Here is a 25,030-nt window from a genome sequence, read left to right on the forward strand (position 1 = left end):
TTCTCCAAGAATGAACTGAGATTTATAAATGAGCCATTGTTTTACCAAATTCCAATGTTCTAAAAGTTTTGCCACTGTCTCTCTCCTGGCATGTTGGGAAGCCCATGGTTTGTTCCCTTTTTCCACTGTTTCTCCAGGCTCACCATGTGCAGAGCTGCTCAGCTGACATGTCTGTGGGAAGAAGAAAAAAATGTTCTCTTCAAAGGAATCAATTTTTGTGGTTACACATTTGGGTGTTTGGGTTGACATTGGCCAGTTCCTTCTGAAACCTGAAAACTTCTTTAAGTTCCCCCCATCATGTTAATTCGTAGGAAGTTGACATCTTTAAAAAGCTGTGGGGGGAAAACATCACTTATAAAACCACATAACACTATCCTATGTACACACACTATATGACATCATGGTTTAAGTTCTAAATACAGGGAATAGCTCTTTTAGATTTAATGCTAAGATGTGGGTTTGGGTGTGATTATAGGATAGAGAAATAGATACTTTCCTTGTCCATAATTAGTTGCAATTCCTTATTGTGTTTAAAATCAACACAAACAAACTTATGTTCCATTGACTGCCCTTTTGTGTTAATTGTAAAGTTTCTAGCTGAGGACTTGTAGAAGAAATCAGATGAGGAGTGGTAGAATTACTGAGATGCCTATGATGGTTTCACTGTATTGATTTGCTTTTTCATTTTTCATTGATCCATCTCTCTGTCCATCGGTGGCTGGGATGAAACCTTAGAGATTTGTTCATGAATAAACTATCCTGCTGATGGGGAAGGATTTGCAACTTTCTGTCCATTCATCTAAAATGTATTGACTTTCAGATGGAGGTAGAGATGAATAAGATGAACTGTCTGCTTTTACAAAGCCCCTGACTAGTAACAGTCAGGAAATGATGTCATATGTGCTAATAATAGAGCCATGAATGGAATGTGGTGGGTTCAAGGGAATAGAAAGGGAGGAGATATGTAGCTCAGGTGATATAAAGAGGGTCTGGATCAAGGGAGTAACGGTGATGGAGAAGAAAATCATAGAAGTTAAGTGCCTGGTTTTGAGTCCTGTCTCCTGGCAGCACTTCTTTGTAGCATACTACTTGGGCTGAATCTTGGTTTCTTAATTGGTAAAATGGGATAATAGTACCTACCTCAAATGGTTGTTGTGTGGATTAAATGAGATAATTTCTGAAAATTTTTTAGTATCCAGTACTTCAAATACAGTAATTCTGTATATATTGGCTGTAGTACAAGTAGGAGTTCTCCAGAGAAGCAGAATCAGTGGTATATAAGTATGTATTATCCTATTTATTATAAGGAATTGGCTCACACAATTATGGAGGCTGAGTAATCCCACGGTCTAATGTCTATAAGCTGGAGACCTAGGGGGAGCTGGTGGTATTATTCCAGTTTGGGTCTGAAGACCTGAGAACCAGGAGAACTCATTGTGTAAATTTCAGTTTGAGTGCAGGAGAAGACCTATGTCCTAACTTGAAAACAGTCAGAGAGAGCAAATTCTCCCTTACCCCATCTTTTTTTTCTATTCAGGTCTCCAATAGATTAGAGGTGCTCCATCCACTTTGGGGAAGACAGTCTGCCTTATTAATGTCAATCTCATCCAGAAACACCTCCACAGACATACCTAGCATAATGTTAAACAAAATATCTGTGTATCCCATGGCCCAGTCAAGTTGGTATATAAAATTAACCATCACAGCTTTATAATTATAATCAGGGCTGGAACTTGAGTGAGATGTCACATAATGTAGCTGAACTTTTTTTAATCCTTTTATTTAAATCCCATCACTGCCTTGTACTATCTGCAAGATGTTGGTCAAGTTGCTTAATATCTCTAAGCCTCAGTTCCATCATCTGTGGAGTTGGGAATATACTAGCTATTTTGTGGGGCCCTTTTCAATGAAATGGATCAATGCATGAAAAGAACATGGCCCCACATCAAAACTCAATAAATGCTTGCTACCATTTTGGGGGGACTTAGAGAGAAGGAGATGTTAGAATGACATCGTTAAATTTTCAAGTGAATACTAGCTGGATAGTCATGATATGCAGAAGATATGGAGGAAGAACAGGCTTATTTAAAGAAAAAAAGGTGAGTTTTATTTTAATTATGGATGAGTATATCTGGTGCCTCTGTTAGGTAGTTGGCTATAAGAATATGGTTCTCAGAAGTGCTCCAGGCCTTGGGATTAACTTTGTGTATTGGCAGCAAATAAATTGTATCTGATTCCATAGATATCCAATCCATGGATTGGATTTTCCAGGAAGGGAGAAAATATGCAAGTTTAGAACCTTTGAGGGCAATGATGGAGAAAAAGAAGTCCATGATTGAGATTGGGCTAAAACAGTGGTGTTAGAGGAAGCCAGGGAAGAGGGTTATCATTCAGAGCAAAATGTGATAATTGTGTTCACAAAGGCATACAGAAACCACATGTCAAAAAGGAGAAAACAGAAAATGGTTCTTGCTGGATTTGGCCACATGGAAGGTACCCAGTGATCGTCACCTTAGCAATTTCTGTGGAGCAATGTGGGCAGGAGGCAGATTGTAGGGGATTGAGAAGAGAATGGGCTGAGGAAGTTAGGATGTAGGCAGTATGGGCCAGGCTCAAACATAACTCCCAACAGTCCCTACCACAGAGGCATTTATATGGTTGGATGGACTGGACATTCTAGGAAGTTTGTGAGTGTTTATAATACAGTGGGTGGTGATATCAAAGGAATTGAACTTAGCACTTAGAAAAGCACCTGGCACACTGCAGGCACTCAATCAATGTTAGCTACTGTTAGCTACCAATGGAAATGACACTGCCATTAGACACACACTCTGCTGCCTCATATGTCTACTCTGAGGCACTGCAGGGAACAATTGGCTGCGCAGCTTGACAACAAATGGGAAAAATGAGGAACTGGCCAAATGATTCATCTACGTACATCAAATCAGAGCAATTTGCTTGAGGGTTGCCTGTCAATAACACCATCCTCCCTCTTTCCACCTCCCCCTGAAAGCTACATTCATTCTTTCTAAAGTGGCCACCTCTACCTTTACACTCTAAAAAGGATTGTTGGTGCTATTTTTTTTTCTTTTAAGTGGGCTCCTCATCCAATGTGAGGAAAAGACCTCAGGACCCTGAAATCAAGAGCTGCACGTTCTACCTATTGAGTCAGCCAGGTGTCCCTATTGTTAGTTTTAAATAATTTTAATCTATGCAAAATCTTGAAAGATGGCCCCTTTCCTTCCGCCTCAGGCCCCTCGTTTTAGAGGTCTCGCTATTTTATTTATTTTTAATTTAATTTATTTATTTGAGAGAGAGACAAAGACAGCATGAGTAGGGGGAGGGGCAAAGGGAGAGTGGCAAGCAGATTCCCTGCTGATCGAGGAGCCAGACAGAGGGCTCCATCCCAGGACCCTGAGATCATGACCTGAGCTGAAGTCAGATGCTTAACCAACTGAGCCACCCAGGTGCCACACATCTTACTATTTTAGACAAGCTCACATAAACCTATTGTTTGCTTATAACTCATATAATATTTTTATCAAAAATTATAAATCTGCTAAGGAACAGACATCTCAGACATTGTTCATGGACACGTGAATTGCTCTAATCAATCTTTTCCAGAAAAATAATGTATGTAATTTTTGACCTAGGCAATCCCATTTTGGGAAATATATCCTACAGATAAAAATAGCCACTAAAATGCAAAACTGTGGTCAATGATATTTCCTGTATTATTATTTGTAGTGGAAATAGAACCGGAAACAGCCTGAATATCTTATCGATAGGGGAAAAGTTGACTAAATTATAGTACTCCATAATATAAAGGCCAAGGGGATGTCCATGATATATTATTAAGAATAAAAGCAAGCAGGGAATCCATATGCATAAGATGATCCCATATTTGGAACATAAATAAAACGTTTTATTTATATGTGTTTTTATTTTTGTGTGAACATATGTATTTATTTTGAATATAATTTTTCAAATCATAGAGAAAGGGACAGAAGGATTCACACCAAACTCTTAACATTGGTTACTTTGGAGTTGAGTTGAAACAAAGTAGAGTGAAATTGTTAATGGTTTCCTTCTCTCCCTCCATATTTTTGGACTTGATATCAAAACAAGCTTGCATTACTTTTTCAATTAAAAAATAAACCCTGTAAATGAAAGGGAAAGTAAAGCTTTTACTACTGTCTCATGAAATTATAAACCATCTATTTGGGAACAAGCATCATGGACACAATGAAGAATGAAATGGAAATTAGCAAGACTTGGATGAATAATCTTAACTTTGGAGTTAAAGGATGCTGGCAGTGATTTGTCTTTATAATGTGATTTGAGAAAGTATAGGAGTGCCTGGCTGGCTGAGTTGGTAGACCACACAACTCTTAATCTTGGGGTTGTGAGTTTAAGCCCCACATTGGGTGTAGAGCTTACTTAAAAATAAAAAAACAAGTAAATAAAAAGGGGCACCTGGCTGGCTTAGTCAGAAGAGCATGTGGCTCTTAATCTAAGGTCGTGAGTTCAAGGGCTGCATTAAGTGTGGAGCCTACTTAAAATAAAAATTTTTAAAAATAATGAAAAATAAAAAATAATTAAAAGAAAGAAATCAGTATTGCTACCTGTCTTTAAATGTAGTTACTCCTAGAAGGTCTTTTGTATTCTCTCCTATGCTTTTGAATTCATTACCATGTGAGGTAACATATCAGGAAGTTCACACATTGGCAGAGATTGGTTTATTGATTTTATTTAACCAACATTTATTTAATGAAAATAATAATAAATGTGAATATTAACAAGAGCATTGCTATTAATAGATCATTAATGTTATTAATTATTAACTAATATTAATAGCGACATTAAGAGCTAATTTCATTAACCACCTGAAAGAGTAGAACCTGAAGGAATGGTATTCAGACAGCCGAGTGTTGATAAGGTAGTAGTCATGGAAAACGTGTATTGGAAAGATCCCAGGACTACGGCAATGCCCCATTCTGGTGGAGTTCTTCTATAGGGAGTGGGCTGAAGGAGGTATTGGAGGGTCACAAGTGGTCTCAGAATGTAGGAAAAAGGACAGGAGAAAGTGTGGGAATAAAGGATGGAGTTCCTCAAAACCTGAGGAAAATGATCCAGCTTAGGGAAGGAGAGCTGTTGGGGAGAGGAAGAGAGAGGGCGATGGACGTGAGAAAGAAAGAAGTTGGCGCAGGGTGTGCTTGGGCAACCAAAGAGCGGATGATGGATGAGCAGTGAAGAAGATGAATGCTAGGAGGTGAGGGAAGAGTAGAAAGAACATGGGAAGTCATCCAAAACAAATATGCCTAATTTGAAGTTGGCCTAGCTTTGGCCTGACTTGTATTTAGTTTCATGCACCGGCCAAGTGAATTCCTACGGGTAATTTATAAAGTGAGAAAGTGTGAATTAACATCTTCATTTACATAATCATCTTTCATAACCAAGATGTCTTAAGCATCCAAAAGGTTTAATGTATCCAGTCTGTGCATAATAGCGTCAAATGATATATTTGGACAAAGCCCTCTGAGGTGTCTCATTCTCCTTTGCCAAAAACAAAGCTTCTTAAGTGAGGAAAAAGAAATACTGATCATCAGAAAAATCACGGTAAAGATATAAAGGGCACAAGAATCCGGCGTTGTAGCAAGAATAATTGACCAACAGGAAGGCAAGAAAACCTAATTTTGACTTGAGATGGCATGAGGTAGCTTTGACATCTTACGTGAGTCATTTAAATTCTTCAGATCTTCGTTATATCATCAGTAAGATGAGGAAATCTGTGATTTCTGTGGTCTTACATGATACCCAGTTCTCTTAGGCAAGGGATGTTTATGGAACTGATGAACATGGTCAGAATTGGAGGGAGTTACATGTAATGAAGACACACTTGAAGATCAGAGAAGATTAGTAGTGTGAGTTAAAGTGTGGAGTCCCACTGACTTGGGTTCAAATTCTGTCTTTCCATATATTAGCAGATGATGTTGGGAAAGTTTCTCTATGCTTATTTCCCCATAAATAAAACTGAGGATAATAACATGTATCTAGCTACTGGTGTGTTGAATGTAAACAGATATGTGTTAAATGCTTAATGATACCTGATACCATGAAAGTGCTCAAAATGTGGTAGAGAATAAAATGAAACATTTCTGTTAATGTAAAAGCCAGATTCCTTTTTTCCTTTTCTCTTTTCTTTTCTTTTCTTTCCTCTTCTCTTTCCTCTTCTCTTTTCTTTTCTCTTTTTCTTTCTTTCTTTCTTTCTTTCTTTCTTTCTTTCTTTCTTTCTTTCCATCTTTCTTTTTTAAGTTATGGTTTTTCCTTCCAGATTGGGGGAAAAAAAGCGTTGTGAATGTCTTGGCAATAAAAACACAAGTAAATATGGTAGTGATTTAGCAATACACAGTAAACATACCATTTCACAGCAGGAAGGAAGGAAGGAAGAATCAAGAGTTGAGTAAACAAAAGAGGAATATTATTCAGACAAGGAACTGACCAGCTCAATGGCTAAAAATATTCTGGGATCGTCAAAGAAATTAAGTTGTTCCTTGGGTCAGGAACCCTGTGATTTATAAAACACAGCACATTTCTCTTCATGACTATTCTGTCGTGACCTCATGGTTCCTCCAATTCCAGGACTACCCAGCTTTTCTAGCCTCATAGGGGCCACCGATTGAGCCCTGTGGGTTTTTTTCTATGAGTATCTTGAGTGAGAAATAACCTAGATCATCATTACCACCACATGATGCCTCAAGTTCAAAATCCTGTTAAGTGCTAACCCTGCACCTTCATAGCCCTCTCATGGGCTGATACCAAGAGATAGTTCAATCCCTCTATCTGCAGTATTTAACTTAATGGGAGAAAAATGAAGGTTTCAGAAAAGAGCAACAGTGTTTTTGCATGCAAACTTTGGACATGGCAGTATGTGACCAATGTTTTGGCCAAATTAGACAAGCAAATAATACACATTCATTGACTTCTATGTGTTGAAATAAGCCATGATCCCTGCCCATGATGAGCTTACAGTCCTGCAGTGACGCACAGGAAAGGGTGTTTAGAAGGAGAATGACCTAATCGTGACAGGTTAAGATAACTGGTATAAATTCCTATCCTCCAAAAGTTCACCACAAGAGGGACAGAAGTGGAAGGGGAATGATTCTGTGGTGGAAGAGTTATAAGTATTGGGCAGAATGGAGGAAGTAGATATATAGAAGAAACCTACTAGAAGGTTTGCTGTGTGTCCATGGGAAGCAGGTGGAGAATGCCTGGGCAAGTTTGCAAATTTTACTGGAATATGGGGAGAAGAGATTGGATATCAATCTCTTGGATTGCATATCAAAGAAATCAAAAGTCAGATTTCTTTCTCCTATTTCACCATCCAATTTATATTTTAATTAGAAGATAGGCCATGCTTTTTTTTTTTTTTTTTTCTTATTTTGCCTAATTCTCCTGGTAGCATTTTTGGCTAAAATTAGTTAACATGACTGAAATTATGAAGGCATGGAACAAAAGTATCCAAAAGTTGTCTGGGCTTAAAATGTATCTTGGAAAAATTCTATTCAAAATGGTTTTCATGGTCACATTAGTCTATCATCATTAGCTGTCTTAGACTAGCAGGTCTGGCCTTCTACCTTGACCTTGTATCCTCTAATTCTGCATAAAGGATGATAGGCACAGAGTGGAGGTAGCTCCGTGTCAGATCCCCAGGAGTGTCCCTGTGTAAGCATGTGGGTTCACATGAAGGAACAGGGAGGAGAGGAAAGCCGTGCCTTTCGGTAAAAGGCATATTTGATCTTTCCCAACCGCAGCAGAGGACAAGGCAGGTTTCCTGGAAGAAGCTCAGGGGAGGGAAAAGGAAAATTAGAAGGCTTCATCTGAAACGTTGGGGCTAAGCTTGAATTCCTAATCGCCACAGGTCTTTTCCAAGAAGCATTCTCATCTGCGGTGTACCAGCCATCAGCTGGGTGGCTCCCGGATCGTGTCTCCTTAGGCAACTCAGCTGATGGCACCAGTACCATCAGCTCCTTCCAGGAATGCTGTGCCCATCCTCTCTGGTTTTCTGTTGAGTTGGTCTGGCCCTACTTAAGAGGAAAATAATTGGTATTCTTTACGCCTGTGTCGGGCAGTAATTTCCCTTTGAGCCACCCTTCACATCAGAGCCAGCCCTCCGCACAATTATGCAGTAGACAGTTTGTTTTTAAGCATTTTCCTCCCCTCTGGTGCCTATCAGTCACCCTGTCCTATTCTCCTTGGCCCAAATTTTTAGGACTCTTCCATTTTCTTACGACTGTCAGAAATAACTACATCCTCATCACTGTATGATATCTGCACACAGCCAGCAAACACTCCTTCCTTTGGGAATTGTCAACTTGATTTGAAAATGACCAGTCTTTTTGTCTCATTCTACCATGTGGCAGACATGATGTCAAATGTCATGGCTGTCACAGTGAAGAAGACATGGTCCCCATGCTTATGGAGGACACAGTTTCATGAGACATATAGGAAAGAATATCCAGCATTACAACAAAAATGTAAAGGCATGAGATAGCATAAAACACTAGAAGAAATGTCACAGTGGCAGAGCATGTCACTAAAGCCATGCTGGAATTTGTTCTGCAAAGGCTATGAAGCAAGTGTACTGTAAAGATGGAGATGAGAGTGAGCTTTATCCTGAAGGCTGTGGGAGACCCACAGGCAAGTTATGCAAGAAGGTGACAAGATCAGATCTGCAAATTAGAAAGGTCTCCTAAGAAAGTTAGTGAATAGGATCCTAGTTTATAGAGGAAATCCAGATGAGAGATGAGGTGACCTTGACTGAGGTAGTAGCAGTATAGATACAAAGGAAGGGGCAGATTTGAGAGATATGTAGGAAATAGAAATTGCACATTTAATGATTGCTTAGGCCGTTGTTTGGGGGAGATAAAGAATTTTTTAGGATTCTGCTGAAGGCTAGGGCATGATGGTGTCTTCCCAGATATGTGTGAGATGCACAAAGTGGAATTGTTTGAAGACTCTTGTTTTGACGGTGGTGGGTATAGGCTTAACCCAACCTCAGAATCAGCTTGGTACTTTCTTACCAAAATGGTGTCAGATTGGTTTCATTAAGCTAAAATACATATCTCTTTGATTATACCCTTAAAGAATTTTTATAATGCTGGCAGTTTTATCAGAGACCATAGTAAATCAATTGAAGAAATGTCTGTCTTTTGGTTGAATGATGGGGTGGAACATGTTACGGAGCTACTTAGAATCACTTTGTGTGATCTGGACCACTGGTCATTGTGTTTACATGTGATCCTGCCCTCACTGCACATTTGGTTTTTGTGCACTTTTTAAAAAGCTCTTGATTTCTGTCTCCTTTAGCATTTAATTCATTCTTTTATCTGTCGTCATTCCTGCATTGCCCAAACCCTCCCTCTCTGTACAAAGTGAACTGGTGTCAGCACAGAGACCTCCCAGTTCTGTATATTTGTAATCTAAAAGGAAAGGAATGGAGGCTTCTTTCCCATGGACCCAGAATTCAGAGAATCTCTACTGCTGCCATAGAAGACATTTGGGAGAGGTGTGATTACTGAACCAAGTAAGCATTCCCAAATCCTTGCTATTTCCCCAGACTCATAAGCTCAACAGTATTGATAGAGCTTGGGGAAGCCAGATACTGGGGACATGAGAAAAATATTTTGATGTTAAAAAGCTCCATGTCCCTGGTTCCTTTGTTTCTATCAGTGCAGCTCTTAAATATTTATTCTCTTTTTCCTCTGTTTCTTGATCTATGGGTATTAAGTGAAAGCCTTAAATTCCCCATTCCACCCATCCCACAGAGTTTTGTTAGGGTGTAAAGGAAGAGAGAGAGCAATAGACTCTTCTCTGGAATCAAAGAAGGAGTAGCAATGGTTATGAATAGAAAAAATGTTTGATAAATAACATGGAACCAGAAATCAGTTTTTGTAGCCTAAACCTAATAGACAAATACTTTCACCATTCACATGATTAGGCATCTAGCTACCTAGTGTCCTTCATCATGTGGTGGGAAAGAACATATCCACTTGTTATGCAATGTGGACCTAGGAAGTGGTTTTGGATTGGTTTTGGCTTCTTTGAGATGGTTTTGGACAAGATTTTGTTATGAAAGCTAAGCACAAGTTATGATTGCATGCTACAAGAATGCCCCATAGTCATTGGTTGTTCAGTCTCTTAAACCCACATTGAAATCCTGTAGGGCTATTGATGTCAGAGGCAATTTAGAAAGAAAAGGGTAAGAGTTAGCTACTGAAAAATATGGAAATGGCTTTGGGTCTTGATTCTGTGTATGAGCAATGCAATTACAATGATAATAGACAATGCTCAGTTTCACTTGGCAGAGACACATGCCTTGGATGACTTTATTCAAGTGGTATGCTAGGACCCCAACAAATTAAACAACATAATAGGGGTGAAGCATAGTGAGGGAGAGGTCACAAGACATTCCAGGTGCAGGAGAGAGGTCACATTTTTTAACTCCCATTTTCCATCCTAGACTGAAAAGCAATGAATTACTTAACAGTTATATATATGTAATTACTTAACAGTTATATAGAAATATAAAATTCAGTAACCAATAAAAACTGGAAATTGAGTGGGACAAAGAGGCAGGCGTATTCATTTGAAGGAGAATTTTATAGAAACCCTCCATTCTTCTTAAATTCTACCAGAATTACCACAGCAATAAAATAATAAGACGGTTTTTTGTAAGAGCAAAGACCATATATTTTCAGCTTTATATCCTCAGTAACCAAGGTAGTTTCTGGTGCTCAATAAATGTGTGTTGCTGAAGGTATATGTAATCAAATGGCTACATTTATATACAGATGTCCATATATCACATTATAATATTTACATTATGATACCTATAGTAATGTAAATTTTGTCTATCCCTTATCTATTATCAAAAGTTAGCAAAGTTTTTCTATAATAAAACTTTTAAACTTTTTAGGCTAAAGATAAAACTGAGACTATTATGTAACATGAGGGAAAACAAATTTCCACTGTATTTCACTGATGAAATTAAAAACATAATGATCATTGAGTACACTTTTTTTGTAATGGAACGAGAAAAATAGAATTCTTTCGAAGGGGATAAATTTGCATTTAATTGAGTTTGATGTTCCCATCATCAAAATATTTTGCAAATGTTCATCTATTAATGATGATATGCAATGAAACTTTAATTATTTCCTTTAGTTTGAGTTTTATATAATTTTTGCATATCACTAAATATTATTTGTCTTTTGATGTTTTTTCCATTTACACATGTAATAGGTGTTCTTAGCTCTCAAGCTGTACACATGTGGTGGACTAGATTTGGCCCATGAGCTGCACTTTGCTGACCCCTGATCTATACTGACTGGTTTTGAAAAGTGTTCAATTTATTTATTTATTACCTGTCATGGAAAATTGAATTTGAAAATGTGTATCTAAATACATAATTTGCAATATCTCACAAAACAGAAAAGTCTCTACATTTGAGAGTTTTCCTCCATTTTTTAAAAACTACTTTCACGTGGGTATTGGTCTGAGAGCCATCCCACTCCCCCTGCCCACCCACACCCCCAAATAAAATTTACTGCAGTATGCTCTTATCAGGTTAAGATAACCTTACTTCCAAACTGAGTATGATTCTTAGCAAGGCTGGGATAGAGGACAAGGACTTCAAAAGAACTTTCTCTCCCTGGGATAAAAATACAATGACAAGGACAGAACCCTAAGGAACTGCCAAGCCCACTGGATGCCCAAATTTGAAGTTGTTTTTTCATGTTGTACTTTTGGTCGGAAATGCTTGAAATGCTTCTATGTCTCGTAAGCCTTACTCCCCGCTGTCACTTCTAGCCTGTCTCTCCTCTTTCCTCTTTCAAAACCCCAGATTCTTTGAGTGCATGTCATTGACTTCATTATCCATGACCCTTCCTTGTGGCTGTCATATCCACCACCAGATTGTGTCCTCACTTCCTGGCCTCATCAATTCCTCTGTAAATCACCACATAGAATGGTGGTAAAGGGCAGAGAATCTGGAATCAGATTGACTTGGTTCAAAGCCTGTCTCTCTCACTTACTTGCTGTTCTCTGTCTCTTAAACTATGAAATGGGTATAAAAATAATACCTCCCTTGTAAGGGCATTGTGAGGACTAAATGAAATTTTTTTTTTAAAAGAAGTGCTTAGAACAGTACCTGTCATATAGTAAACACTTAATATCTTCAGAGCCTTCACCATCTTTGAAAAATAAGGCAATAAATATGTAATACAAATACAGATAGTACTAACCGCTAATACTACTGTATGCTTACTGTGTGCTAGGCATTGTAGAAAGTACTTTATATATGTGAACCCACTTAGGGTTCACAACAGCTTTGTGAAGTAGTGTATACTCTTGTCTTCTTTTTTTAAATGAAGAAACAGAGGCATATGAATGTAGGGTAGACTGCCTAAGTCACCTGCCAATGATTGCAGGAGCCAAGATGAGGATGGTCCATCCTACACCCTAGTCTCCCAACACCTTGACCCTTTAGCTCCAGCTGTTTTGTTTTCCATTCCAGTTCAGCCATCTTGTCATCCATGATAGTTATACCACTTCCCAGATTTCAATTCCAAACCTCCCCTTCTCTGACCATCTTCTGCTCACCTCCTACATTTTTACTTTACTTCCTGTGTATTCCCACAGCAAACATTTTCTGACCTCATTCAAACTTTGAACATATTGACCCTACTTTCTCAGCCTAGAAAATTCAAGATGTAGTACTGGGACACTCCCTCGAAAACACTCTTTACCCCTTTGCTCCATCCTCCCCTCCACTATCCTACTTATCTGGCAAAATCCCAACCCCAATTAGACCAAATTATCCACTAATTCTATGCCAGCACCGTAACGTAGAAGCGGTGTTAACAATCTGAGCTCTGCTACCTGCCCCATAATATACTTCCTCACTCTCAGAGACCCTTACTTCTTATCCTCTCTCCCCATATTTCAAATATTCCTTCTGTATCTGCCTACTGACTTCATACCAGTGAAGCTTCCTCTATCAAAAAACTAGATACAACTGGTTGTGAACTACCTTGTCTTTTAACAGATCAATCATCCTTTCAGCAATTGTACTCAACTACTGAATTACCCATCCTGTTAAAAGGTTAGGGTTATTTTTGTTACTAAGTCTAAACCTGTTAATGTCTTGGATTCCTTTCCACCTCATTTTCTCAAGGAGTTGGCCCCTGCACATTTCCTACATCAAAATTTTTCCTGTTTTAGGATCATTCATACTGACGTACAAAATGCCACAAAATCACCCGTCCTAAAATAAATCTGAAACCAGCCCCAAACTTCTTTGACCCTATATCCTTCTTTGGAAACTATCACATTTGTCTTCTCCACTGTATAAAAACCTTTTTAAAATATCATCTGTGTTTACTGTTTTTTTTTTTAAGATTTTATTTATTTGACAGAGAGAGAGACAGCCAGTGAGAGAGGGAACACAAGCAGGGGGAGTGGGAGAGGAAGAAGCAGGCTCCCAGTGGAGCAGGGAGCCCGATGCAGGGCTGGATCCCAGGACTCTGGGATCACGCCCTGAGCCGAAGGCAGACGTTTAATGACTGCGCCACCCAGGTGCCCCTGTGTTTACTGTTTTGTCTTCTTTACCTCCCTTTCTCTCGGCAATTGCTTTATTTATTTTTTATTTTATTTTATATTTAGAGAAAGAGTGAGAGAGAGTGCATAAGTGGAGGAGGGGCAGAGGGAGAGGAAGAGAAAGAATCTTAAGCAGGCTCCACACAAAGCGTGGAGCCCAACACGGGGCTTGATCTCATGACTCTGAGATCATGACCTGAGCTGAAATCAAGAGTCAAACATTTAACTGGCTGAGCCACCCAGGCACCCCTCTGCAATTGCTTTAATAGAACCCTCCACTGAAATTTTCTTTATAAAACTGTAGTACTGGATATTGTTGATTGTATATATCCCAAAGATATTTCCATCCTCCTTTTTTTCTTGTAGTCCACTTCCTCCCCTTCCTTTCTTCCTTCTTCTTTATCTTAACTCCCTCTTTTTTTTTTTTTTTTTTTTTTGCCTTCATCTTCTTATTTTAGTTAAGTCTTTTATAACATTTGGGGATTTTTCTCATGTGATGAAGAAAGATAACCAGACCCCTTCCCAGTCCTTGAGATGGGACTTATAATTGATCTAAGTAAAAAAGAGTAAGTAATTCTATTTTTCTAGCCAATGGCTGGTGTAGACTTTGACTTAAGACTAATGTAGGCCAGTGAATTTTTAGTAAAAGTGTGGTGGGGTTCTTACTAAAGAGAGAAGGCTAGAAGAAGAAACCGCCTTTCTTGGATGTGGTTATGTCTATAAATTTTTGAAGATGTATAGTCATCTTTCTAGCACATAGGAAGACATTGTCCACACCCTGAGAAAACAAGATGGAGACTATCTGGTTCTTGGTAATGTTGTTGATCCTTTGAATTAAGAAACCCTAGAATAGCCCAAGGTCCAGGCATATTGATATGTGAAATAACTAACCCCATATTGTTTAAGATAATCTGAGCTGGGGCCTTGTAGCTTTCAGCAGAAATAATTCTGATACAGATTTCTCTATCCTCATTAACTTAATCCCTTGCATTTTGTAGCATTTGCCATTGTTGACCTCTCCATCCTTCCTGAAACATGCTCAGTCCCTTTCTTTTTCTTCTACCTGACACACTACACCTTGGGTAACTTGCTAGTCCACAGTTCCACTGGGACTCTAAATTTTGATATGACATAGGGCACTTCCTTATCTCTCTTGGTTTCTTCATCTATAGTATCTCCTTAGGGAATTCACCCATTCCAATAGAATCTATAAACTAAAAACTCTCGTCTACAGCCCCAGTCTCCTTTCTGAATGGCAAACTCATGTACTTAACTACCTACATGACATCTCCACTTGCATGTCCACTAACCATACTAGTTATAACATGGCCAAAATGGAAGTGTCCACCTACTACATCAGCTCTCCTGTAAGGTTTTGCTGTCTCAGTAAATGTCCTTACCACATAACCTGTTGTACAGGTCAAAAATCTAGGATTTGGGGACTTTTATTACTTTATTTTCTTTATACTCTGCACCCAGACATGCAGGCTTTTTCTCCAGAATGTGTCCTGAGTGCAACACTACTCACAAATCTTACTGCTAAAACTTGAGCTCAAGCCTCCAACATTGCCTGCTCTGCAGTGGCCTCCAGTCTCTCTGATCTCTTGCCTTCACACAATGATGTGCCCTTCCTTCCCACAGTTCCATCTTCAGAGTCATCATTCTAAAATACAAGACAGATTAAATCACTTCTCCCTTAAAACTATTCAATGACTTCCCATTAAAATGTCAAGCTCCTGGCTTTAGCATAGGAAGCCCTACAGGATCCAGGTCTTGCTCCCCTCTCCTTTTTTCCCTTTCTGCTCTGTGAGTGAGTTAAGCTTTTTCCCTTCTCAGGATCTTTGCATGTGATTTTTCTTTTCTTTGGAACAATCTTCCCCATTTCTTCCCCCCCCCCCCCCCCAATCTCCCACTCCACCCAGATTTCTTCATAGCTGTCTTTGTCTTGTAATTCAGGACTAAATACATACGTCTAAGAGAGATCTTCTCTGACAACACTAGATAGCCGAGCATCCACATTTACTCACTGTCACATTCCTATTTTAACTTCTTCATAGTGAATATTAATAACATAAGTTATCTGTTTATTTGTTTTCTATAAAATTATGATCTATTTTCCCTATGACAATGTAAGCTCTTCAGGTGGAGAACCCTGTCTTGTTTAAGTGTGTCCCTGATGTCAATTTATATTTGGAGTCTTTCCATCAGATTAAAGGCCTCACTCTCAGTTGCCAGAGTTCTAGCTCTGCTGAGACCATAAGTGTCCATTGTACTGTACTCTTTGCCTCCAGGGATCACTCATGTAGTTGAGATCATAGCAAGTACTGGTGCTAATGTACTTAACCGTTTTTATTTGGGAGAATCTTTATACATCCTGTTCTACCTTCTTCTCTTTTAAAGTAGATGTTTGGAAAGCACACAACTTTGAATATATGCTTGAATATCAACTGTGGTGTTAGGTAAAATCTCCACTCCTCATAATCTCAATTTCCTTTATATAAAATAGTGATAATTTTACTTACTTTTTAGTTTTATTTGCTGTGATTAAGAAGCAGATTTCATTGCATGAAGGTAGTGGTCAATCAATATCATTGCTATTATTCTTTATTAATTTGTTGTAACTCTAATTTTCTTAAGAAGGTAGATGCCAGAGGAATTGAGCTTTGATCCAGTCTGTGGACTTCCAGTTCCACTGGCATAAGCTAGTCCTGTGAGATGCTGTGTATGACCCCTTTATCAATACCTTTCTTTGAGCCACTTTTTCTTCTTAGGTTTGGAAGGTAAAAACACAGTGAACTTAGAGAGGCCTGAGTATAGCCCCATCAACTTGTTTATTAGGTTGCGTTGGGCAAGACAGTTAAATTTTAATTTATTCTCATCACTCAGCTTTTATTTTCCTCAACTGCATAGTGAGAATAATTCTTGCAGGCCCTACATCATGGTTTTTGTGGTGAACGTCTCTGACTTTGTATTTTGGGGGTCGTCTCCAGTTCTCCTGGATCTTTCTCCCAATTCTGCTTCCATTTCCTTTTTTTAATTTTTTAAAAAAATTTTTTAAAGATTTTATTTATTCATTCGACAGAGACAGCCAGCGAGAGAGGGAACACAAGCAAGGGGAGTGGGAGAGGAAGAAGCAGGCTCCCAGCGGAGGAGCCTGATGTGGGGCTCGATCCCAGAACGCCAGGATCCTGCCCTGAGCTGAAGGCAGACGCGTAAGGACTGAGCCACCCAGGTGCCCCTCTGCTTCCATTTCTTGTCATCCTTATGGTGTGTCTTCAGGAATGGAGAGAGTTCATTAGCCCAGCAGGGGAGGCAGGATCAACAGAACATTTTTTTGTCAGGAGTTTTCGAATTAATAAGTGCAAAGACAGTATCTCTGCAGGGCCAGACATTTTAAGATATAAGTCTTTGGAGCTGTTGGTAGCACAGTTTCCTGCCAAAGGGAGAAAACTTTTTGTCTGCAATGAGAGGAAATAAAAGGCATGTACAGAGAAGGCCAGGGAGAAGGGATACCAAAAGAGAAAGATTTGGTAGACTTTGAGTTGCTGGTTCTAAACATTACTAAGGCCCTGCTATATCTGTGACCCTCGTTTGGTCTGCTTGTTTAAACTTACTTGGAATTTTTTTAGTCATACTTTATCCTTTTTTGCCTAAATGAGTTGGAGTCCTGTTTGGAGTCCTGTTTCTGACAGGGTATCCAGAAACCAGTCCAGCCTTGTGGTCTTTTGTAAGTTATGTACCCTTCCTCTCTGAGCCTTAGTTTCCTTCACTATAAAGGACACAGTACTTACATTTAAACACCTAGATGGTGTCTGATACATGCTTGTGATTCCTAGTAAGTAGCTGTTCTCATCATTAACAACGTAGTCCTGTTAATGATAGACTCTCTTTGACCCACTCACTGTCTGTCCCATTGTGCCTTGTGAACAGACCTGAGGAAAAGCAGAATGAATGGTGTGCCAGAAGTGCTATGAAGCAGGAAGTATTTCTGACAGAGACTTCTGGAAAGCTCTCATCATAGTCAGGCTAAGGCATTAATGGAATTTGGAATTGATGTGTAATGAGTAGAGAGATTAGCAAAGCTGACATGATCAGAATCTCTTCAAGAGTCCTAACGTGTCAGTCGCCAGGGTACCAATTTAAATAATCTTGGTCACATTTCAAATAAAACTTTTGATTGCTACCTCCTTTTTCCTTACCTAACATATGCTGTTGGCAGAAGTGATAGGAGACAGAACATGAGGGAAACGATAGAAAATAGAGCAAGAGTTATAAGGCAGACGTTCTAGAGGTGAAGAATATAAACATAGAGCCATTCCTTTTCCCCCTAAATAAGAGGAAGAAAGCAAGGTAGGGTAAAATATTAGTTTCAAAGTAACATAGACAATCAATTTATGCTTTTTAAACTTCATTTTTTGCAGTGGTTTTATGTTCACAGCAAAATTGAGCAGAAAGTACAGAGTTGCCATATCTTCTCCCATTATCAACATCCAGAGTGGTATATTTATTACAGTATTCCTTCACTTAGTATTATGCCTTTCAGTTTCCTCAGTTTCCTTGCTTGGCTTGATAGCTCATTTCGTTTTAGCAGTGAATCATATTCCACTGTTTGGATATGCCACAGTTTATCTCTTATTGAAGAAAATCTTATTTGTGTTCAAAGTTTCCCACATTTTGCCAATTATGAATAAAACTACTGTAATCATATATGTGTAGGTTTGTGCAGACATAAGTTTTTGATTCATTTGGGTAAATACCAAGAAGCATGATTATTGGATCATATGATAAGAAGGTGTTTAGTTGTGTTTTTTTTAAGATTTAGTTATTTATTAGAAAGAGAGAGAGACAGAGAGAGCAAGCAGAGGGAGAGGGAAAGAAGCAGACTCCCCATTGAGTAGAGAGTCTAATGTGGGCTCTATCCCAAAACCCTGAGATCATGACCCAAGCTGAAATCAAGAGTCAGATGCTCAACTGACTGAGCCACCTAGACCCCTGAGGATGTTTAGTTTTGTAAGAAGTTGCCAAAGTATCCCCCAAGGTGATTGTACCATTTTCCACTCCTACCAGCAATGAATGAGAGCTCCTATTGCTCCTCAGCACTACCAGCCTTTTCTGTTGTCAGGGTTTTGGATTTTGGCCATTATAATACGGACTTAGAAGTATCTCATCATAGTTTTTTTTTTTTTTTAAAGATTTTATTTATGTATTTGTCAGAGAGAGAGAAAGCGTACACACAAGCAGGGGAAGCAGCAGGCAGAGGGAGAAGCAGGCTTCCCACCAAGCAGGTAGCCTGATGCAGGATTTGATCCCAGGACCCTGGGATCATGACCTGAGCTGAAAGCAGGTGCTTAACCAGCTCAGACACCCAGGGGTCCCTCATCATAGTTATAATTTGCCTTTTTCTGATGACATATAATGTGGAACATCTTTTCATATACCTATTTGTCATCTTCTTTGGTTAAGTGTCTGTTCAGATATTTGGCCCATTTAAAAAATTTCTGTGTAATTAGTTTCAGAAGTAGAATTTAGTGACTCATCAGTTGCATATAACACCAATGCTCATTACATCAAGTGCCCTCCTTAATGCCCATCAGCCAGTAACCCCATCCTCCCACCCCCTCCCTTCTAACAACCCTTAGTTTGTTTCCTAGAGTTCAGTGTCTCTTATGGTTTGCCTCCCTTTCTATTTTCATCTTGTTTTAGTTTTCCTTCCCTTCCTCTATGTTCATCTGTTTCATTTCTTAAATTCCACATATGAGTGAAATCATATGGTATTTGTCTTTCTCTGACTGACTTATTTCACTTAGTATGATACCTTCTAGTTCCATCTACATCATTGCAGATGGCAAGATTTCATTCTTTTTTATGGCTGAGTAATATTCCATCTTCTTAATCCATTCATCTGTTGATGGACATCTGGGCTCTTTCCATAGTTCGACTATTGTGGAATTGCTACTATAAACATTGGGGTGCATGTGCCCCTTTGAATCACTATGTTTGTACCCTTTAAATGAATACCTAGTAGTGCAATTGCTGGGTCACAGGGTAACTCTATTTTTAACTTTCTGAGGAACCTCCATACTGTTTTCCAGAGTTGGCCCATTTTTTAGTCAGTGTTTGTTTTCTCATTGTTAGGTTTTAAGAGTTCTTTGTATGTTTTGGAGAACAGTCCTTTATCAGATATATCCTATACAAATATTTTCTTCTAGTCTGTGGCTTGTCTTCTTATTTTCTTAAGATTGTCTTTATAATCTCAAGATTTTTTTGAAATTGAAAATAGAACCATTTCTTTTGATGGGCTTGCACTGATATACCTCAGATTTAAGAACACCTCAAGGCCATGTATAAACTTCATCACTTGTCCATCATCCACCTCCGATTCTATGGACAGCAGTTGTCTAAGGGCCAACTCATGCATTCCAGACAGTCACCTCAACTCTTACTGCCTCTTTCATTAAACATATTGCCAAAATTAGCATAAGCAGAGAGAGATGAAATGCAATACAGCCTTAAGTGATGTCAAACAAGAGTAAGTTCAGCACTTATTTTTTAAATCTTTATCAAACTAGTACAAGTATGAAATGAATTGACTTTATTTCCTCCTGCTCCAACAAAGAAAAATGCATTGTCCTTCTTTATGCTGATAACCTTGTTGTAGTCTCTAAGAGTGAATTTAAGAAGCAGTGTGAGTCCATTGTCATCTGACTTCCATAAGGAACAACTCAGCATAAAATTCTGCAAAACAACAAGAAAAAAATCATTGTATTTGGTAGGTATTCAATTTTAAATGCCCTCAGGCAACAAGTCAATTTATTATGTCTTTTGTAGGGATTCAGTCACTCTGGCCCCACAAATGGATCTATTCTCTTATTCAGGCATTTTGCTCCTAATTCATTCTGATGGCTCCTGGGGATATCTAGTTCTTAAAATGAGATATTTGCTAGTTTACATATTGATGTTCTTTTATAGATGAGGCCAATAGCTGGTTATACACACACACACACACACACACACACAGACGCTGCTATGAGATAAAAGTTAAGCAGGACTAAATCTTTTTATTTGGTAGGTTCTGAACTTTAGAGTTTCAGACAAATACACACGCTAAAAAGCATTAAACCTCTGCTCTGAAAAAAAATATTAACTTTATCTTTAGACGTCCCTGCTGTTCTCCATGAACTATTATAGTTAAATTTTAATGCATTGCATATTTCCATTTTTGCCCCAGCTTCTAGGAAACAGAATATCATTCACTCTCGATGGAAATTGACTGTTTTACTTGGCCCTAGCCTGGTAAGCCTCAATTCTTTTGGAAAATTTTTATTGTTATTTATTGTATTCAGAAGTATGTTTCATTTTTAAGCAATTTAAATGATTTTTGAAGAAATTCCAGTACATTTCAATAACTTCTTTCAGAGATATTTATGGAGTACTATGCCATTAAGTTATTGTCTCTCAGCTCCAAACCTACCCTCTACACTCAGCTTTGTGATGTTGGCTGGGGCTGTCAGGCTTCATTGTGGCTCCATGTTAGACTGGCTTCATGTTGGGCATTGTCAATAGGGGGCCACAGAGGGAGACCTCCAGTCTTGAAGAGGAAGAAGGGATATTCTCCTTCCTCCAGCTTCCCATGGACTGACTACCTTTCAGCTTTCTGTTCCCAGCATATCACCCAAGCAATACTTCTTTATCCCTTAGCAGTTGTTCTTTCCCATAGTAACTGCTGGATCCAATGTGCAGTTAGTTCTTCCAGTGTGAGCAAAGCCCATTTCATCTCACTTACCATCTTGCCAGCCCGAACCTGTCACAGTTTCTCTTTGAAGATCTGGGTGCCAAGCCCACTATTAGGAGTTAGTTGAACAGTTCCGTAGTCAGGGACAGAAAATATGGAGTCAGGACAGTAAGATAAACAGCGCTAACATCCTGTTTTGCAGCTTAGACAGGACCACACTAGCATTCTATTTTGTAGCCTTTGCAGAAATGACTTCTGCAAAACATCCCAAAATAAGACAGTTAACCACAGAGCATCTGTCACTATCATAGGCAAGGGACAGTTAAGACATAAGCCCCCAGATGTCAGCAAAAAGGACCATCAGTATGTAGACATTAACCTAATAGGTAGAAATATGTGTGACCAAAGCCCTGATTGGCACAACTCAGCACACCTGATTGCTTAAGATAGTTCTGTAAAAGGGCTCATAAAAACCCCTAAGCTTAGAAACTCCAAGGGCAACCCTCTTGGATCCCCTAAACTTTGCTTGGCTGCCCACCACCCTTCGTCTGTTCTACCTCTTCATTCTTCGAAGTGGCATGGGCACTAAAGGCTGGGGAATCCTGCAACACCACCCCATTACTCCTCAAAGCTCAGAGACACCAGCCATGGAGAGCTCCCTCCACAGAGCCCAGAGTTTCAACTCTGCAAGGACCCTCTCTAGGTCTCTAGGATTTATTAATTCCAACATCCCCTTTGCACCCCCCCCCCCAGCCTGAGAGGTGGTAACTGCTCCCTGCAGTTGCCACTTCTGAGATACTTGAGAGTTCTCTTTGTATTCTTTTAGGTACCTAGTTAACTTTATAGTAGTTACTACTTTTTTATATTAAATTCCCTCTCATCAAACTGGTATAATTTCTGATGCCCAGCTGATGCCTCACTAATGCAGGCGCTTAACATGAATTAGGCATAGTTCTAAGGGCCAGGGAATGGTCCTGACCCAGATAAATCCATTGCTTTCATAGAATTGATCTTCTTGTAGGGCTGGACAGGTAACACACATAAATATGAATTGTGATAAATGGTACTTTTCCATTACTAGGAAAAAAAAATAATAAAGCCAGGTAAGGGAGAAGAGAGTGCCCCAAGTGGCAGGAAGAGGCTGCTGTTGCATGGGGATGGTAGAGAGAAGCCCTCTCTGGGCAGGCCTGACATTTCAACATTTTTGAAGGAAGTGTAGGACCAAATTATGTAACTATGTGGAGCAAGAGTGTTTGAGGCAGAGAGAATAACAAATGCAAAGGTCCTGGGGGTAAAGCAGGCTTTTGTGGCCAGGGAATGGAAAGGCCAGTATGTCTCTGGCAAAGGGAGCAAATGGGAAAGTGGTAGGAGATGGAAGCAGAGAGGAAGATGGAAGGCCAGATCCTGTGGCTCTGGGAGCCATAGTAAGAAGTATAACTTTTCTTTTCATTTTTAAAGATTTTATTTATTTATTTGAGAGAGAGAGAGAGAGAGAAAGTGTGTGTGTGTGTGTGTGTGTGTGTGTATGTGTGGGGGGAGGGGCAGAGGAGAAGCAGGCTCCCTGCTCAGGGCTCAATCCCAGGACGCTGAGATCATGACCTGAGCCCAAGTCAGATGCTTAACTGAGTGAGCCACCCAGGTGCCCCCCCCCATTTTTTAAAAAAGATTTTATCTAACTTTTCATCAAAGTGAAATAGTCACAGAAGCCTTACCTGTCTTCTGAAGATGAGGTTATGTGTCTCTCCTATGAGCCTCACCTCAAGGCCGATTTGGTCTTCTATAGCTAATCAGACATCCAGACAGCTGCGCACTCTCTTCTTGTAATCACAGTTCTCAGTTTGTTTAGTCACATCATTAACTCTGTTTTGGCTTCAGAGTTCTTGATTGAGGGAAAAGTTGAGGAAGGGTCCCTTTGGACCACAAACACAAAGCTTCAGTAGAGCTGCTTGGTGGTCATCATACCATCCAACGAATACTTGGTGTAGACATTTCTCAATGTGTTCATATTTAGAAACAACTTGATACTAATGAAGAATTGGATGAGTCACTGAAGTTTTTGTTTTGGGACCAATGTTTTGCTGTTGTGGCCTTAAAATAACCTCATTTACTCAAGATTTTAATTTATTATGTTGACTTATTTTAATGCTTTGTTTTTACTTCTTGGTTGTGAACATACAACTGCTTTTAATCACCAACTCACAGCACCCATAGAGTAATGCTTTTTCTATTAAGACTACATGAGCAAAATATATCACATGCTCATTTCCTGAAATATGAAGTGAGTATCTTCAAACCTTGGAAACACTTCAGTTCCATGAAATAAATCTCCCCACACTGGTAAATTCCCAGAGATTATCATAACAGACTTGCTAAGTCGAACTGAGGAGGGATTTCTATTTTGAGAGAATACTTCTTTTGGCAGCCAGGACAGTCTTCTGTAGATATCTTTTGGAGAATGGGATAACTCATCTGAATTCATCATTGCCAGCAATAAATATTCTTGGTGCCTGATGTAGGTGCATTACCGGAAGGATGGTAGTCTGGCTTGGTATCGCTTGCAAAAATTATTCATGGTTGGCACTCTCAGCGTGTTTAAAAAAAATCTCTTTTCACATGTGGTTAAATGTGTCTGTCTTGCTTTTCACTATTTATTTGAAGTCTACCTTCAAACTGTTCAAAATAAGATTGTTGTTGGACAGACCTCTATCTGAAATCCAGGAAATAGTATTCATTTTGGCCCCAGTTAGAGCCCACATCATGTATATTAATGCAATTTTCTCATTTTAAACTACTTTTTGTTTCTCAGTTGCAGCCAGGCTTTATTAACATGCTTAAACCAATAAATCTTCATCTTTACTGGAGTGAGCTAATTGTTTCCTCTAATGAAGAGGTCTGAACTTCGTTTGTCAAATTTGTGTTTATACACAGGCCAGCTCATTGAAAGCAGACCAGCTTAAAGAATGTCTTGTCAGAAAGTACACCGAATGAGTACTTTAAAAGAAAAAAATCTTTCCTTCTAATGACATTTTAAAAACTTAATTCTAGAGATATTATTTTTGCTGGAAGTATGCAAACTCTTCCTACTAATGTTCACAAATCTACTTCATGATATGCTATTTTCTATTGGTTAGAATGTGCATCTTACCCATAATACTCTTTCTTATATGAAAATATGTAGTCATTAACTTGTTTTATTACTTCCCTTAGAATGACCTCTCTGTTCTTCTCTGCTTAGCTAAATCCTCTGTCCCTTTTAGTCTAGGTGAAATCTCACCTTATAGCTTAACCTAATTTTGGCAGAATATTCTGTAGATCATGGAGATGCCACTAGTAACTGTATTGTGTGTTCTAAGTGGGGTCAGTACCAGCCAATATTTCCTGCATGTCAAAGATTTGCCCACTTACAAAAATTCATGTACTATTATCTTAACAGAAATTAGAGGTACTGGGATAAGTTTTGGTTTTTTTGCTTGCTTTTACAACAACTCTGAGATGCATTATACGGGACATTGTTTTGGCCTTTCCAGAAGCCAGTTACCTTTATCCAGGTAATAACACTCTAGTATATCTTGGGATTTCTGCCAATGTTACCTACAGTGTGGACCTATAACTATTCAGAGTAAATGAAGTTCAGTACCT

The 25,030-nt window shown here is 39.0% G+C and overlaps 1 long non-coding RNA gene across 2 annotated transcripts in view; it reads left to right on the forward strand.

The window, feature by feature from the left end:
• LOC103661585 overlaps nt 1–20,952 on the forward strand; it is a 129,910-nt gene extending 108,958 nt beyond the window's left edge. For both annotated transcript variants that reach the window (XR_005833756.1, XR_568185.2), the window contains exon 4: nt 20,888–20,952. This is a non-coding gene — a long non-coding RNA (uncharacterized LOC103661585). The remainder of the gene's footprint in view (nt 1–20,887) is intronic.
• The last annotated feature ends 4,078 nt before the right edge of the window (nt 20,953–25,030 follow it).

This window comes from Ursus maritimus, unplaced genomic scaffold (assembly GCF_017311325.1).
Source record: "Ursus maritimus isolate PB19 unplaced genomic scaffold, ASM1731132v1 scaffold_9, whole genome shotgun sequence".
Taxonomy (NCBI): Eukaryota; Metazoa; Chordata; class Mammalia; order Carnivora; family Ursidae; genus Ursus; species Ursus maritimus.